This window comes from Podarcis pityusensis (assembly GCF_964106645.2).
Source record: "Podarcis pityusensis genome assembly, chromosome: 8".
In the NCBI taxonomy this organism is placed as follows: domain Eukaryota; kingdom Metazoa; phylum Chordata; class Lepidosauria; order Squamata; family Lacertidae; genus Podarcis; species Podarcis pityusensis.
Genome location: NC_138033.1, coordinates 72512124 through 72530419, shown reverse-complemented (window position 1 = coordinate 72530419; position 18296 = coordinate 72512124). Strand labels below are relative to the sequence as shown.

At 48.9% G+C, this 18296-nt stretch overlaps 1 long non-coding RNA gene across 1 annotated transcript; it reads left to right on the top strand.

The window, feature by feature from the left end:
- Positions 1-10400: 10400 nt before the first annotated feature.
- Positions 10401-18003, top strand: LOC308482853. The gene is made up of 3 exons (XR_013989462.1): positions 10401-10488; positions 15451-16502; positions 17923-18003. It is a non-coding gene; the product is annotated as an uncharacterized lncRNA (long non-coding RNA).
- The last annotated feature ends 293 nt before the right edge of the window (positions 18004-18296 follow it).

Genomic DNA, 18296 nt, shown 5'->3' with positions numbered 1-18296 from the left:
CGAAATAAGTACTTAACCTGAGGTACCACTGTAGTTGGAGAACCAAAACAGTTCTCTGTAATGCATTGGGAGAGCAATACTTAGGACAATTTTTATGGGGAGATCTGATCACGAGTCTCCAATTTATCTACCAGGCGGACAAAATAAACATTCAGCTGTGAAGGCTATGCATTTTCTGCAGTTTAACAGATAAGAGGAGAAAGCTCTTAAAAAGAAAACACTGTTCTTAAAGAGAGGCTGCTGTGCCTTGTCAGGGAAATTCAAGATTTCGTTTTACGTCTTTATTCAATTAGGTCTTACATAATTTCATTCAGATTTGCATAAATTCATTTTACTCGGTCCTGTTTTATTTTCTCTTCCTGCTACACGTTAATATTTTCCCAAACCATTATTGGCTAAAAAATACAGTAACAGCAACAATAATAAATGTGATCTGAAAAAGAAATCTGACACTACACCTTTGTTTATACTGTAGTTTATTTGGGCCTGAGTCTACTGAGTCTACTGAGGTTATTTTGTGTGCCTTCCAGCCAGTGGCTAACAGCTGACTCAGAACTGGTGTGGGCCAGAGGAAACCAGCTGTTTGTCGAAAGCCATGGTGGGGAATCTGTGGCCCTCCAGATGTTGCTGGAAAACCCCTTCAGCACCAGCCCACATAACCAATAGTCAGCAGTGATGGGAGCTGTAGTCCAGTAAAGACATAGCTGAGCCGCTGAAAATACAAAACTAAAGTTCAGGGATGGGGGCGGGGAAACTAGACCACAAAAACTATCCTACTTAATCATTGGCCATGCTACCTGAAGGTCGTGTCTGTTTGTTTTTTAAATTATTAGAAACGGCTAATCAGTTTACACAAAACATAAAATACACACCAGGATTTTCAACAAAAATCAGGAGTTAAAAGCAAGTTGACCTAAAAAGGTAACTCAAGTATACATAAAATCCACTGCTCAAAATATGCATTACTTTGAAAAGGAAAAACTGCCTATTAAGATGCATATCAATCTCATTTTTTAAAACCTGTTTTTAAAATCTGTATGCTGCTTTATTGTCATGAAACAGGGCCTTGTGGAACGCCCTCCCATCAAATGTCAAATAAATAAACAACTATCTGACATTTAGAAGACATCTGAAGGCAGCCCTGCTTAGGGAAGTTTTTAATGACTGATGTTTTAATGTATTTTTATTCTTTTGTTGGAAGCCACCCAGAATGGCTGGGGAAACCCAGCCAGGTGGGCAGGGTATAAATTTATTATTATTATTATTATTGTGCTCTGGCGGCGCGGCAGCAGCAGCAGCAGCAGGAGGCCCCATTAGCTAAAGTGGTGCTTCAGGTTAAGAACAGTTTCAGGTTAAGTACGGACCTGTGGAACGAATTAAGTACTTAACCCAAGGTACCATTGTATTATTATTATGTCCTGCACTCCACTGTACTAACACACCTGGAAGGAAATCCTAGGTCCCTAATTATGTGAGAATATGCTGCAATGTCTCAGGCCGGGAAAGGCATTCTGCCCATGTTCAGAGGAACTCTTATATAACGCTTTGAAAGAAAAGCCAGTGTATTTGTACTTTGAAGGGCGGCTTGTTTTCCTTTTATTCGTTTCCTGCTTATGTGGCTCAATGTCAAGAAGGTTGAGTCAGCGATTCTGCAAGCAGGTATCACGAAAGATCAGGGGACACCCTACTCCCAAGCCTTGGTTAATCTGAGCACATGCCAGCTTTTGGATCCTGCTCCTCCTCCCATTACACACTCTTTGGCCAGTCTTCATTTCCTGCTGCTGGTCGGGGAGACTGCCCTAAACGATTATGTAACTATTATAATGGGCTGAAAGGTGCAAGGCAAGTGATGTCACCCTTCAGAGCCAGGTGACTCATTAGTCACGGCTCTGCTTCCCAATTACAGGAATAGCAACCATTCTCCCGGGGTTGATGTCAGGTTCTTTTCCCACGCAATTACTGGTCAGGAGGCAATGATCGAGGCAAAGCTTGAGAGCAAAGGAAGCAGCAGCCTTATACAGAATTTCAAAGCACTGATCCATCTAACTTAGGAGTTGGGGAACTGCCGGCCCTCCAAGCAGACTCTGTGCAACCACCTCCTTTAACTTCATCATTAAAACTCACTCTTTCTAATCAGTCTAAATAAATTCAGATCAGATCCTCATGCAGAGACACGGCAGGAACCCTATGATGATGATGATGATGATGATGATGATGATTATTTACCCACCCTTCACCTAAAGTCCCACGGTGGGTTGCAACATTAAAACTCAAGGTTAAAAGCTCTTTAAAACAATTTAATGGCTTTCAGGAGCCTGAGGCCTTCCAGATGCTGCTGAACTACAATTTCCATCATCCTTTGTCATTGTCCATGCTTTGGGAGGATCTGGAGGAGCAACTGTTGGACTGGACAAATTCACAGAGGATATCTGTGGCTACGCTCTGCCTTCATGGTCAGAGGCAGCAATGCACCTGAATACCAGTTGCTGGAAGCCATCGGAGGGGAGAATGGTATTTGGGTCCTGCTTGTGGATTTCCCACAGGCACCTGGTTGGCCACCGTGAGAACAGGATGCTGGTCTAGACGGGCCATTGGCCTGATCCTGCAGGACTCTTCTCATGTTCATATGGAAAAGAGACCACAGCCTTTATGCCTGATGAATAGGGGAGAAACATTTGAGTTTGTTTGCATTTTAATGAGAAGCTACCTAACTCTCAGGGACATGGGTTAAACCACAGAGCCTAGGACTTGCAGATCAGAAGGTCGGCAGTTCGAATCCCCGCGACGGGGTGAGCTCCCGTTGCTCGGTCCCTGCTCCTGCCAACCTAGCAGTTCGAAAGCACGTCAAAGTGTGAGCAGATAAATAGGTACCGCTCCGCTGGGAAGATAAACAGCGTTTCCGTGCACTGCTCTGGTTCGCCAGATGCGGCGTAGTCATGCTGGCCACATGACCCAGAAGCTGTACGCCTGCTCCCTCGGCCAATAAAGCAAGATGAGCGCCACAACCCCACGACTGGACCTAATGGTCAGGGGTCCCTTTACCTTTACCTTACCTAACTCTCATTTCTTGAGCCAATACTGGAACCAAAACCTGAACATCTGTTGAAATTCACCCTTCTCATAATTTTGCAGAGCAGTACCCCAACCAACTCGTGTGTAGGAGAACGCACATACAGTGGTACCTTGTATTTATACAGTGGTTAAGTATTTAATTCGTTCCGGAGGTCCATTCTTAACCTGAAATTGTTCTTAACTTGAAGTACCACTTTAGCTAATGGGGCCTCCTGCTGCTGCCGCGCCTCAGGAGCACGATTTCTGTTCTCATCCTGAAGCAAAGTTCTTAACCTGAGGTACTATTTCTAGGTTAGCGGAGTCTGTAACCTGAAGCATATGTAACCTGAAGCGTATGTAACCCGAGGTACCACTGTATTAGAGAGGAAATATACACTTTTGCAAACAATACTGTGCTATTATGAGTGTTCTAGCTTAGATTACTACAGCACGTTATTTGTAGGGCTGCCACTGAAGACAGTTCGGAAACTTCAGCTGGTGCAGAATTCAGTGGCCAGGTTGCTCAGTGAGGCAAGACGGTTTGAGCACAGAACACCAACCCTGGTCCAACAGCACTGGCTGCCAGTTACTAGTAGTTTCCAGGCCCAATTCAAAGTGCTGGTTTTGACGTATAAAGCCTGATACGGCTCAGGACCGCAAAACCTCAAGGACCACCTCTCCCCATATAAACTGACCCACACCCTGTAGTCATCATCTGAGGCCTTTCTTCAGGTATCCTCTATGAGAGGTCCAGAGGGCAGAAACATGAGAATGGGCCTTTTCTAAAGCGGGATACTTTCCCCAGGGACACTTGCCAGGCACCTTCATTACATATCTTTAGGCACCAGGCTAAAACATTTCTCTCCAGCCAGGAGTTCGGCTGATTGATGTTCTATGGCAGGGGTCAGCAACCTTTTTCAGCTGTGGGCCGGTCCACCATCCCTCAGACTATGTGGTGGGCCGGACTATATTTTGAAAAAAACAAATGAACAAATTCCTATGCCCCACAAATAACCCAGAGATGCATTTTAAATAAAAGCACACATTCTACTCATGTAAAAACATGCTGATTCCTGGACTGTCTGCGGGCCAGATTGAGAAGGCGATTGGGCCGCATCCAGCTCACGGGCCTTAGGTTGCCTACCCCTGTTCTATGGCCTTTTAAATGTGTCTGTGGGAGAGGGGTTATTGGTTTGTTTATTTTTACAGTGGTACCTCAGGTTACAGACACTTCAGGACGCTTCAGGATGAGAACAGAAATCGCGCAGCGGCAGCAGGAGGCCCCATTAGCTAAAGTGTTATATCAGGTTAAGAACAGTTTCAGGTTAAGAATGGACCTCCAGAAAGAATAAAGTTCTTAACCTGAGGTACCACTGTATTATTATTATGTAGGTTTTTTTTTCTTCTTTTCATATTGTGTTTTATGTTGTGAATGAACCACTCTGTGATCTTCAGAGGAAGGGTTGTCTACAAATCAAAACAAACTGTATACAAAAATATGTATGGTAGGGGAAATTTGAACTGACACACTGATGGATTTCCCATAAGATATTTTATAATTATGAGTTCTGTGGGAGCGTAAAGATTTTAAGATTTTTTGGGAGGTGGGCATGAGAACCACAGTTGACAGATCTCTCCATCCCTGCCAATGAGCTCCTTCCCCACTCTCCCCACACACGGTAAGGCCTTTCAATAAAGCACAGCGTGGGACATTCTCAGGTCTGAGCTTCAGCACTATCCTTATGGAATGGCCCCTCTCTGCTTTTATGCAGGGCCCAGGGAGGCACACCGATGAGCCAGAGAACAGTAAAGAGGCAGCTCCTGATCAGTGCATGAGAACTCGGGATAATTGTTATCCCCAGGTATGGCGGGAATGTTCAGAAGGATGCCTATTCATAAGCGAGGCGTCCGTGATCATGCAGAGCAGCAAAACAGGGCCTGGAGCAACTGGCAGTCACGGTCCCATTAACGAGTGCCAATTAGTCAGCGGGCCTCATTAAAGAACCACCATTTGGAGGAGGCAAGAGGCAACAAGCCCCGAGATCAAATCAATTAGCCACATGGCTATTTGCAAATCCCTCTGACAGTGCTTCCAGTACTTACTCACTCCCTGGGCTCTCAGTGTTTCCATAACCTGAGCTTGGGCAGCAGACGTTTCGATGTAACGGCCATCTGCTCCAGCTGTCCCCATCTTCTGTTTCACATCACTCCCTGGTAAAAAAAAACAAAAAACCCTCCCTCCAATAATTCTTTTTGGGAAGACACAGTCCGCCTCCGAATGCTAGTTGCTGGGAATCGAAAGCAGGGAGAGTGCTGTTTTATGGGGGATTCCTAACACGCATCTGGAAGGCCACCATAATGACAGGAGGCTAGACTAGATGGGCCTTTCGCCAGATCTAGCAGGGTTCTCCATGTGTCCTTAGGGAGATGATCTAGTAGAAGAGTTTGGATTTGATATCCCACTTTATCACTACCCGAAGGAGTCTCAAAGCGGCTAACATTCTCCTTTCCCTTCCTCCCCCACAACAAACACTCTGTGAGGTGAGTGGGGCTGAGAGACTTCAAAGAAGTATGACTGGCCCAAGGTCACCCAGAAGCTGCATGTGGAGGAGTGGAGATGCGAACCTGGTTCCCCAGAATACGAGTCTATCACTCTTAACCACTACACCACACTGGCTCCCTAGTCACAGTTATCCATGCCCCAATAACATGTTGGCTGGATAACTGCCAAGTTGGGGTTCTCACCGTGGCACCTGCAGACCCCCAAGGGCTCACAGATGTTTACTCAGGGGCCTCCACCAGGTTCTCTTTGCATGAGATTACTTAGATTGGCTCTGTGGGTTTCTTTCCCTCCCCCAAGCGCTGCCCAGGTTATCAATGGCTATGTTCCCCCAGAGGCAGTAGGTTTCTAAACACCTGTTGCTGAGAATGGCAAGTGGGGAAGAGTTGCTGTTGCGCTCAAGTCAGGGCCGGCCTGCTCATTAGCCACCTCAGGCGGCAGGCTGGGCACAGCAGGGAGAGGTGACAGAGCCATGCTCCATAGCATTGCACTGCTCACAATGGAGTAGGGGAACTAGGCCAGTCCCCTAAATGTGCCCCTAAGCTTCTGCCCAGCTTAGGGAGGGAAGCACTATGCTCACATGCAGGACATCAGGACATCATGTGCATGATGTCAACCCCCCAATTGCCCTTGCAAGCTAGTGCCTCTAGCCCTTACTGTTCCCCTATGAAAAATTTCACTGCATGCCACTGACCGATCACCTCCTTCTCTTGTGCTTGTCACCTGTGGCCACCTCCTGGGAAGAGAAGGGAGACCTGCTGCTGCCTGCTTCTCTTTGGCCTCCTTATTTTTCTCCCACCACCTTCAGTGCTCCTGGGCTTCCCTTGGCTGCCTCCGGTTGCCTCAGGCAGCAACAGCAGGGGAGGGAGGCACCATTTTCTATTTTGCCACAGGTGGCAAAATATCTTCAACTGGCCTTGCTTGCATGCTTCCCCTAGGCTTCTGTTTGGTCACTTTGAGAGCAGGCTGCTGGACTAGATGGGCCATGGGTCCAATCCAGCAGGGGGTTCTTGTGTTGACATCTGCACACTTTGACCATCCTCTCCTTCCTCTGCAAACTTAAGACTCCCGGTTCCAGATGAAACACGACTGAACTGCACCAGGCCATGATGGTGCCTTCCTTTTTTCAGTTCTGTTTGTTTCCCCGGTGGGAAATAGCTGGTTTTTTTATTTGTTTATTCAGTTTTAACTTAACTAGTGGCCATTAAGAAAAGGAGGCCCTCGCCTTATCTCTCTTCAGCCAGGCCCCCTAGCCAGAGAACTCAGCTTCCAAGCCAAGGGAGGCTATATATCTTTCCTTATACAAATACCAGCACTATCTATGACAGCTCAATTCCTGCTTGCAGAGCAATAAACTGTTTGCAGGCTTGCAAGAAGTCGAAAACCCCCAACATAACACTTAAAAAGAAGAAGAAAGCTTGTGAGAATTGATTCACATGAAACAACAAAAAAAGCACTGAACTAGGCTTAATTTCAAGTAGCGCTGATGCCCTCCAGAAATTGTCTCAGTGATCAGAGATGCGTATTGTAGCAAAGCAAACCTCTTAGCCTGGAGCAATTTCCTTTGGCGCAAGGGTTTAATAGGATTAAACTTGTAGTACTGTGGCTTAGTGGCTGAGAGCTTGCAGCGCTGTAGAAGAATTCCACACACCCCGCCAACGAAACTCACTTCCGGCATATTTACTCAGTGCTGTCAGCACACAGGCCACATTAGAGAGCACAAGAGATATGGATCCCTGCCCCAGGGAGCTTACAGTCTTAAATTTACTACAAGGGAAAGAAAGGAAAGGAAGGTAAGTGGACAGGGAGAGAATATGTGTCTGTTTTAGTTAGCATTTGCTTAGACTTTGTTATAGGTAGGGAAAGGCAAATGGTTTCTCACCATTTCTTAGTTCCCTAATCTAAAATTCAGTTCTCCACATTTCCCAGCAATCTGCAGATCCTTTTTTTTAAAGAAAAGAAATAACAATCATTAATTTTTTTTCAGTTTTTAGCAGGGGTTTCCCCTAATCAGCATACCTTTGAATGAAGTTTTGACAAATACTGTACGCACATTTTCTCAAGCAGTTTCTCCTTGTTATTTAGGCGTTTAGTCGTGTCCGACTCTTCATGGCCCCATAGACCAGAGCACGCCATCTCGTCCTCTGTTGTCCTCTTCTTGTGCCCTCAATTCTTTCCCAGCATCAAGGTCTTTTCCAGGGAGTCATCTCTTCTCATGAGGTGGCCAAAGTATTGGAGCCTCAGCTTCCAGCGAGCACTCAGGGCTGATTTCCTTCAGAATGGAGAGTTTTGATCTTCTTGCAGTCCATGGGACTCTCAAGAGTCTCCTCCAGCACCATAATTCAAAAGCACCAATTCTTCGGCGATCAGCCTTCTTTATGGTCCAGCTCTCACTTCCATACATCACTACAGTACTGGGGAAACAATAGCTTTAACTATTCGGACCTTTGTCGGCAAGGTGATGTTTCTGCTTTTTAAGATGCTGTCTAGGTTTGTCATTGCTTTCCCCCCAAGAAGCAGTTTCTCCTAATGCAATGTATTTCCGAATGCTCACTAATACAGGCATATTTATACATACACATATCCCCCAGGTGATATTGCTGGCTTCTGTCTCGAGAAACAATGGAGTGTGCCTCTGGAGGTGAAGTAAAACTGCTGCGTTAAGTAGCACAGAAGTGACGTCTCTGGGACAGGAGCCTGGGCAGTGTGTATGGAGGTCCTGGGCTGCCCAGACAACAAAACTCCACTCTCAGCCTCACTGATGTGGTCCAAAGGAAAGTAGAGTAAGACATTTGGCGCCAGTTTGGCTGCAGGAGTTGCCAGGAGGAGGCATACAAGACGCCACCCAACCACCTTAGGGACTCCACTCTGCATTTGTGTAAGGTTTACTTCTTAGCCTTTTCTTCTCCCAAAGATATCCTGCAAGGCAGCAGGGGGTTAGGATCAGAGTTTTCCTTCTTCCAGAATAGATGGGCTACCTTCCCAGGTTGACAGGCCCCATCTGCCCCTCACTTTTTCTCTTGAAATAATTTTTTTTAGGTCTTATACATATATATAAAAGATAAATGTTCATAACTGCATATATAAACCACATGTCTGAAACCCCACAGAAAAAGTCCTGAAACCATTTTGTCCCTCCCAAATTGACCTCTGCAATGTCAAAGGAAAATGGAAAAGCCTCCCCATTGTTTTTTCGTTCATAAATCCTGTCTTAAGGGTATGTCTGTGTATGAATAGGGTGAGCCTGTGACCTGGCTCAGTAACTAAGTATTTGTCATTACAAAAGACTGGCCAGGCTCCCCAGGGCATCCAATCAAGTGACCATTAACAGGTAACCTGCCAGACAGGAGATAAACAACGCACTCAGATTTCTGTTGTAGACCGCCTTTTCTGTGATGTAGGTATGATGTTTCTGGGGGTGGTCTTGAGTGCCAGGGAAGGCAATTTAAAATGTCTATATAAGGGCAGGCACACCTTTGTTTGGGGTCTTCCTCCTTTCCTGTGTGTGAGGGGAGCATTCTGTTGCAACAGTTTCAATAAAGATCAGGCTTACTAGCTGCTTTGCTTCTCAATATTCTCTGGTTGGCCTCTGTTATTTTCTCCTACCGATGGAGAACCTACAAAGGACTCTATAAGGGTTCTTGTGCTCCCAATAAGGGAATAAGGGCAGATTTTTGTTTATTACACTCTGCAGCACGTGCAAAAACTGCCTTGTTGACTGTTGGACCCCCTGTTGGTTTCTCCTGCTCAGTCCTCTTAAAACATAGGAAGAACCCTACCAGATCAAAGCAAAGGGTCCTCTAGTCCAACATCCTAATTCTTCACAGTGTGTCCAGTCAGGTGCCTGAAGGGAGCCTACAAGCAGGAACCTAGGTAAAGCAAAACTCTTCCATGTGTGGTTCCATGGTGTGAAATATAGTGGCACAAATACAAAAATAGGTGCCTCTATTTTTTCAAATAAAAAAATAAGCAATCTGATAGAACAAGAACATTACAGAGGAAAGTGATAAAACAAAGTCATTAAAAGTTTAACAGCGAAAGCAAAAAGTGCATCTACCAACATGAGAATTAAAATAGATTTCTTAATATGATGTCTTAATACGTTAATCAATCAGGGAAAATGATAAAACATTAATATGGCAATAAATAGGATTTGTAGATAATGGCACGAGTATATCATGAATAAATAACATTATTAAAAAGAGGGAGAAAATATAAAAGACAAATTAATGGATAGATTACTTTGGGTAATGAAGTACCAGATTGGAAGAGGAAATGGGACACCTGCAAGCACATTCTGCTTTGTGTTTTATGGGTTGTGCTCAGAGCTGTTATTAGTTATTATTTATTGAATTTATATACCGCCCTATACTCCCGGAGGGCTCAAGGCAGTTCACAGAGCAAAATCAGAATATAAAACCACAAAATATATAATCAAAATAAAAACAGCAACCCAATAAACCACCCCCTTGTTGTTGGCATCTTACTCAGAGTAGACCCACTAAAATTCATGGCCATGATTAAAGCCTCATTTGCATTACATACTTAAAGTAGGATCATACCAATTTAAACTGCCATGGCTTCCCACAAAAAAATCCTGGGAACTGTAGCTTGTTAAAGGTGCTGAGCGTTGTTAGGAAACCCCCTCACAGAGATACAGTTCCCAGAGTTGTTTAAGGGTCAATCCATCTTCCCAGGGAACTCTGGGAATTGTACCACTGCCAAGGGTAATAGGCAGTCTCCTAACAACACTCAGCACCCTTAACAAACTACAGCTCCCACAATTCCTTGGGGCGGAGGGGAGCCATGTCTGTTTAAAGTGGCATCATAATGCTTTAAATGCACGGATTGAATGTGGTCCTTATATTATCCTCTGGGCTCTGTTATGTACTGAGTTGAATAGGATCCAAACTGTAGCAGTCTGATTGGTCCTAGAACAATAGGATCCAAAAGGCAGCAGTCTGATTGGTCCTAGAACAATAGGATTCAGAATGCAGCAGTCTGATTGGTCCTAGAACAATGCAGCAGTATGATTGGTTGGCAGGAACCACCCAATCCTGCTCCAGATAGAAGTGAATCCACAACCTGATTGGCTTACAGTAGAATTCCAGAATTAGCCAATCATGTGCAGCCCATTGTGTAAATAATGTATATAAAGCAGATACTGTGAGGGGACATTTATTCATTCCTCCTCACCACTATGAGCTGAATAAAGAGCATGAAATCACTTTGCGACTCTGAGTATATTTCACTGGCGACGAGGATGGGATCCCGCTGAGCTGACTGCCACACACAGCACCGCAGCACCGCCAACTGCCGCACCGCTGCCTCGCACCGTGTATCCAGGCTTCAGCTCCGGGGCACAAGGAACTCAGAATGGCAGCCAACAGCAGCTTCTCGCCATTCAACCCAGCATCTGGAGACTGGGAAGCGTACGCCTCCCGTTTCACCTTCCTCCTAGAAACCAAAGGGGTCACCGACGAAGAAGACGCCAAGAAGAGGGCGATATTCTTCAGCGTCTGCGGAGAGGAGACGTTTGAAATCGCCCGGGCTCTCCTTGCGCCTGAAGACGTCGCTACTGTTCCATACAAAACAATAATGGAACAGCTGAAGGGGCACTTTTCGCCGCAGCCCTCAGTGGTGGCTCGTCGAAATGCCTTCTACGCAAAGCGGCAAGCCCCTGGGGAAACCATAACTGGGTTTGTGACCTCTCTCCGCCAAGCCGCCCGGTTCTGCAACTTCTCAGAGCTGGAGAACATGCTTCGTGACCGCCTCGTCGGTGGCCTGAAGGATGAGAAGCTGCAACGGCGCCTCTACGCTAAGAAGGACCTAACGTTCCAGGTCGCTCTGGAGGAGGCCCTGGCAACAGAAGCTGCCGAGAGGTCGACCCAAGAGGCACGGCCGAGGCTGCCATCCCAACCGAGGGTCCACCATGAAGACCTCACCGACGACTCAGGATCCGACAGGGAGGAGGTGCACCGAGTACAGCAGCGCACTCAAGCAGCGCACAGACCACAGCTGCCTCGACGAGAAGGAGGGAACTGCGCAAGCTGCGGGGAGAGTCACGAGAGGAGGACCTGCCGTTTCCGCAACGCAGAGTGCAGGCAGTGCAGAAAATCGGGACACATCGCCCGGGTGTGTCGGGCTCGGCCCACCCGACACCAGGCATCAGATGACCAATCCAAGAGCCCCAGGTCCCGGGGCCCAACGCACCAAGGCAACTCGACGGAGCTCACGGACTTCCAGGTATACCAGTTGCCCCACCCCAACGTAGAGAAAATTTATGTAGAGGTACAGATAGAGGGGGCCCCATGCCGCATGGAGCTTGACACGGGTTCAACTCTATCCATAATCTCGGCAAGGACCTTAAGGAAACTGTGTCCCACTGGGGGTCCCAAACTCAGGCCGGCCCCATTCACCCTCCGGGACTTCCAGAAACGTAAGGTCCCCACAATGGGGGTGGGGACCTTCAGGGTGCAATACCGAGGGCGGACGCGGCAACTGGACTTGCTTGTGGTCAAGGGCCCCTACATTAGCTTACTGGGATTGGCATGGTTTGGACCACTGGGGCTAGCTGTCACCGGGGTGAACCACACTAGCTTACAAGTGGACGTGGACGCCATATGCAAGGAATTTCCAGGGGTTTTCGATGGGAAATTGGGACAGTATACGGGCCCCCCCATTGCGCTACAGCTTGACCCCGCAGTACGACCGGTCAGGCTCAAGGCCCGCCGGGTCCCGTTCGCCTTGAAACCCCGTATAGACGAGGAATTGGACCGACTCGTAGAGCAAGGAGTGCTGGAGCCGGTGCCTAATGCTCCCTGGGAAACCCCAATCGTCACACCCGTCAAGCCTAATGGTTCGGTCCGCATCTGCGCAGACTACAAATGTACCATAAACAAGGCCCTCACGGCCCACGCATACCCAGTGCCAGTGGTCAGCCATGTCCTTGCCACCCTGGCTGGGTCGAAAATTTTTGGCAAGCTGGACTTGGCCCAAGCATATCAACAGCTGCCAGTAGATGAGGCCACAGCAGAGGCACAGACGATTGTGACGCACAGAGGAGCGTTCAGGGTAAAGCGGCTGCAATTCGGTGTCAGCGTGGCACCAGGCATATTCCAGAATATAATGGACTCTCTCCTTAAAGGGATTCCTGGCGTCACCCCCTTCTTCGATGATGTGTTGATTGCCGGCCCCACACCAGAGGAGTTTGAGGACCGCCTCCGCACCGTTCTGCACCGTTTCCAGACGGCGGGTCTCAAGGTGAAGCGGGAAAAATGTCTACTAGGAGTGCCTCAGGTGGACTTTCTGGGATTTATGGTGGACGCAGAAGGGGTCCACCCGACTGGGGACAAGGTACGGGCCATTTGTGATGCCCCAGCGCCCAAGAGCAAGACTGAACTTCAGGCCTTCTTGGGACTATTGAACTTTTACCATTCCTTCCTTCCCCACAAGGCGGCGGTAGCGGAGCCCCTACACAGACTCCTGGACAAGCGGGCCCCTTGGGTGTGGGGCCAGCGCCAGGAGGCCGCATTCCAGGCAGTCAAGGACTTGCTTGTCTCAAACTCGGTCTTGGCACACTTCGACGAGAGGCTGCCGGTGGTGCTAGCATGCGACGCCTCACCCTATGGCATTGGAGCTGTCCTGGGGCACCAACTCCCGGATGGAAGAGAGGTACCGGTGGCGTACTTTTCCCAGACACTCAACACAACCGAGCGGAACTACTCGCAAATCGACAAGGAGGGTCTGGCAATCGTAAAGGGAGTAAAAAAATTCCATGATTTCTTGTACGGGCGGCCCTTCACCGTGGTGACTGACCACAAGCCGTTGCTTGGCTTGTTTGCCCCCGAAAAGCAGACCCCCCAAGTGCTGTCTCCTCGCGTCCTCAGGTGGTCAATTTTCCTTGCCAGCTACCAGTATGCACTGATTCACCGACCTGGGAAGGCGATGGGCCATGCGGACGCCCTCAGCAGGCTACCACTACCGGAAACAGGCCCTGACCCAGCACCTGCACAAGAGGTTATGAGCCTGGAGCTGCTTCCCGACCGCCCCATTCAGGCACAAGAAGTTGCACACCATTCCAAGAAAGATAGGGTCATCTCCCGGGTCCTGGACTGGGTGTGGAGGGGATGGCCCAGCAGCAGCCCCGGGCCAGAATTCGCCGGCTACACAACCCGCAAACATGAACTGTCGGCCCACAAGGGGTGCCTGTTATGGGGAAGCAGAGTCGTTGTTCCCCAGCCCCTCTGCAAAAGGGTCCTCACAGCCCTACACGAGACACATCCAGGGGTAGTAAGAATGAAGGCCCTTGCCAGGAGTTATGTGTGGTGGCCGGGGATCGATGGAGAGATAGAGGCCTGGGTCAAACACTGCCAGGCCTGCCAAGAATCCCGCCCAGATCCCCCAAGGGCCCCAGTCCAGTCCTGGGAGTCCGCCCGAGCACCATGGTCACGCCTGCATGTGGATTTCGCTGGCCCCTTTCAGGGGAAAACATTCTTCATAGTGGTGGACTCCTACACCAAATGGCTGGAAGTCGCACTGGTACCGTCCACTTCCACGTCCGCAGCCATCCGGGTACTACGCAGGCTGTTTGCAACCCACGGGCTCCCTGACACTCTCGTCTCAGACAACGGGACTGCATTTACGTCAGGAGAATTCCAAACCTTCACAGCGCAGAACGCCATCCGCCACATCCGTTCGGCGCCGTTCCACCCTGCCACCAATGGCCAAGCAGAACGCATGGTGCGGACCACCAAGGACACCCTTCGCCGCATGACGCAAGGGGACTGGGAGTACCGCCTTGCCACATTCCTTCTAGCACAGCACAGCACAGCACCCCCAGCTCAACGACTGGCCGGAGCCCCGCTGAACTACTAATGGGTCGGCGCCTTGCAATCAGATTGGACCGCCTTCACCCCGATAGAGCTCAGGATGAGGTAGTGGTGGGGGAAGGCAGGAACCCCCGGACCTTCGAGGCCCAGGACCCAGTGTACGCAAAGAATTTTGGGGCAGGCCCAGCATGGGTACCCGCCACAATCACCAGGGTCACTGGCCCCGTGTCGTACGAGGTGCTAACGGATGGGGGGCAATGCTGGCGCCGCCACTGCGACCAGATACGGCGACGATTCCCGGGAGAAAACCAGGAGGAGGACAGGTCAGAGGAGTCCCAAGGGAACAGCGGGGCAGTGAGGCCCATAGAGCAGGAGGGGCCAGCAGGAGAGGCAGAATCAGTAAATACAGAGAGGACCCGTGAGGCCGAAAGGACACCGGAACCAGAACCACGACTGAGCGAGCCGGTTGCACCAGACCAAACAGCCGCATCACAGCCAGCATCCTTGGAACACGAGCCAGAACCCGGAGCCCGGACCAGGGAACACCCCAGGCCACAACGCACACGTAGGCCGCCGGCATACCTTGAGGACTATGAATGCGACCTCCCGGGCAGGACTGGAACTTAGAGGGGAGGGGTGTTATGTACTGAGTTGAATAGGATCCAAACTGTAGCAGTCTGATTGGTCCTAGAACAATAGGATCCAAAAGGCAGCAGTCTGATTGGTCCTAGAACAATAGGATTCAGAATGCAGCAGTCTGATTGGTCCTAGAACAATGCAGCAGTATGATTGGTTGGCAGGAACCACCCAATCCTGCTCCAGATAGAAGTGAATCCACAACCTGATTGGCTTACAGTAGAATTCCAGAATTAGCCAATCATGTGCAGCCCATTGTGTAAATAATGTATATAAAGCAGATACTGTGAGGGGACATTTATTCATTCCTCCTCACCACTATGAGCTGAATAAAGAGCATGAAATCACTTTGCGACTCTGAGTATATTTCAGGCTCCTAGCCCACTCCCCAACTCCAGCTGCTGGTAGTAAAGGATCAGTTACTCACAAGTAGACCTCTTGCTCAAGAGCAGACCCCTCACGAGCTGAGCAACGACTCTGGGACTGCGGTTATGTTGTTGCTCTTTGGGCTACTCCTGGATTATTATTTTTATGCTTGCTTTCTTGATGGCTGGTTGCATCTCCTCCTCTGATATCTCCAAGGGTTCTTCAATAGGCCTCTCCCCAAAGGACCCCGCAAGGGGGTCCTCAGCACTTGTTTCAGGAATCCCTGCCTGCTCCTCAAGCTCCTAGGACCTGTGGAGTGTCTGGTTCATCCAGGATGGATGGCGGCTAACAGATTGAGGTTGAATCCTGACAAGACAGAAGTACTGTTCTTGGGGGACAGGGGGCGGGCTGGTGTGGAGGGCTCCCTGGTCCTGAATGGGGTAACTGTGCCCCTGAAGGACCAGGTGCGTAGCCTGGGAGTCATTTTGGACTCACAGCTGTCCATGGAGGTGCAGGTCAATTCTGTGTCCGGGGCAGCTGTCTACCAGCTCCACCTGGTACGCAGGCTGAGACCCTATCTGCCCATGGACTGCCTCGCCAGAGTGGTGCATGCTCTGGTTATCTCTCGCTTGGACTACTGCAATGCACTCTATGTGGGGCTACCTTTGAAGGTGACCCGGAAACTACAACTAATCCAGAATGTGGCAGCTAGACTGGTGACTGGGAGCAGCCACCGAGACCACATAACACCGGTCTTGAAAGACCTACATTGGCTCCCAGTACGTTTCCGAGCACAATTCAAAGTGTTGGTGCTGACCTTTAAAGCCCTAAACAGCCTCGGTCCAGTATATCTGAAGGAGCATCTCCACCCACATTGTTCTACCCGGACACTGAGGTCCAACTCCGAGGGCCTTCTGGCGGTTCCCTCACTGCGAGAAGCCAAGTTACAGAGAACCAGGCAGAGGGCCTTCTCGGGAGTGGCACCCGCCCTGTGGAACTCCCTCCCACCAGATGTCAAAGAGAACAACAACTAACAGACTTTTAGACAACATCTGAAGGTAGCCCTGTTTAGGGAAGCTTTTAATGTTTGATGCATTACTGTATTTTAATATTATGTTGGAAGCCACCCAGAGTGGCTGGGGAAACCCAGCCAGATGGGCGGCCGGGATATAAATAATAAATAAATAATAAATTTATTATTATTATTATTATTATTATTATTATTATTATTATATATCATCCTCTGAGGACTCTGTGTCTAGCGCCAGGCCAAGGCTATGCTGGTCAAGGGATGAGATCCAGCTGCACTTAGCTTACTTAGTTAGGGTTGGGAAAGACCCCTGTGTGAAACACTAGAAAACTGCTGCCAGCCAGTGTAGACAGTACTGAGCTAGATGGACCAAAGTCTGACTCAGTGCAATGCAGATTCCTATCTCTCTCCCCCCCCCCCCCCCCGAGAACAGAACTATCAACGGTTTCTAGCCACAATGCCTAAGGATGGAAACCTCCCTCTTCAGGGGACATTGCACCTCAAATTACAAGACTTCGCATGTGAAGTCCAATGACTTCTGGAGGGCACTAGGTTCCGATCCTGAAGTAGGCTTCGGCCTACTCCAGAAACGCAATTGTTCCGTCCCGTTGTTAAGTTTCTTCTGCCTCATTGTTCTTCTCTACTTTTCACCTTGAGAGAGAAGGGAGAAAGAAAGGGAAAAAAATCTCTTTCCCAGTATCACAGCTCATTCGATAGACGTCCTACGGCAGCAGAGAGGCCCCGTCTCTTGTGAGGAAGAGCAGTTAGCGTTGGCGACATTAATTTCCCCTCAGCGTCTCCCAAACGGCCCGAGTTGCTAAGTAGGGTTGCGATAAGGGAAAGCCAGCTCGCCTGGCCGCTTTATAGATAAGCGCCGTTCTGTATAAAAACTGCCGCTATGGAATTTTTGTTTCTAAATGAAAGGGGGAAATGAAAAAAAAGCACCCAGCTCATGGCAGAGTTCGAGAGAGCAACCGACGGGAAAAAAGAGGATTAAGCTATTGATACAAGAGCAACGCTGCTTCAAAATGCGGGAAGGAGAGGGAAATGTCATGGCTGTACTACCGGAGTGAGCCAACCGTCAGGAGGCTGGAAGGGCTGAGCTCACATTTTGCCTTCACTGTAGAATCATAGAATTGTAAAGTCAGAAGGGACCCAAAGGGGCATCTAGTCCAACCCCCTGCAATGAGGGAACACAGCTGCAGACTCTCTGACAGGTGGCCATCTGACCTCCGTTTAAAAACCTTCAATGAAGGAGAGCCCGCCACCTTCCAACCTAGTCTGTTCCACTGTCAAGCAGCTCTCACCTCCTTAAAGTTCTCCCTAAAGTTTAGTCATTTGAATCTTTGTTTGGGTCCCACCCTCTGGAGCAGGAGAAAACAAGCTTGCTGTGTCTACAGATATTTGAATGTGGCTGTCACACCACCTCTCATTCTTCTCTTCTCCAGGCTAAACATACCCAGCTCCCTCAATCAAGAGTTTCCAAACTCTTGATCATCTTGATCGCCGTCCTCTGCACATGTTCCAGCTCACCTAAATCCTCCTTAAACTGTGGTGTCCAGAATTCCTCCCTATCTGCTATTTGACAAAGGGACAATTTAACAGGCTTTGAAGGACACTCAGCATGGCTTCAATACTGGAAGGAGAAGTCTAACCAATCCACCCTGATCATAGTGGATGGAGGACATGGCTCAACTGGCGGTTCATGAGGAGGTGACCACCTGCTAACAAAAGAAAGATCGGAATTTGTCTGTTATATGTACTCTTTTTGCAGATCTGTTTGCTTGGATGTCCGAGCACTTGCTTGGTCTGGACCACCAGC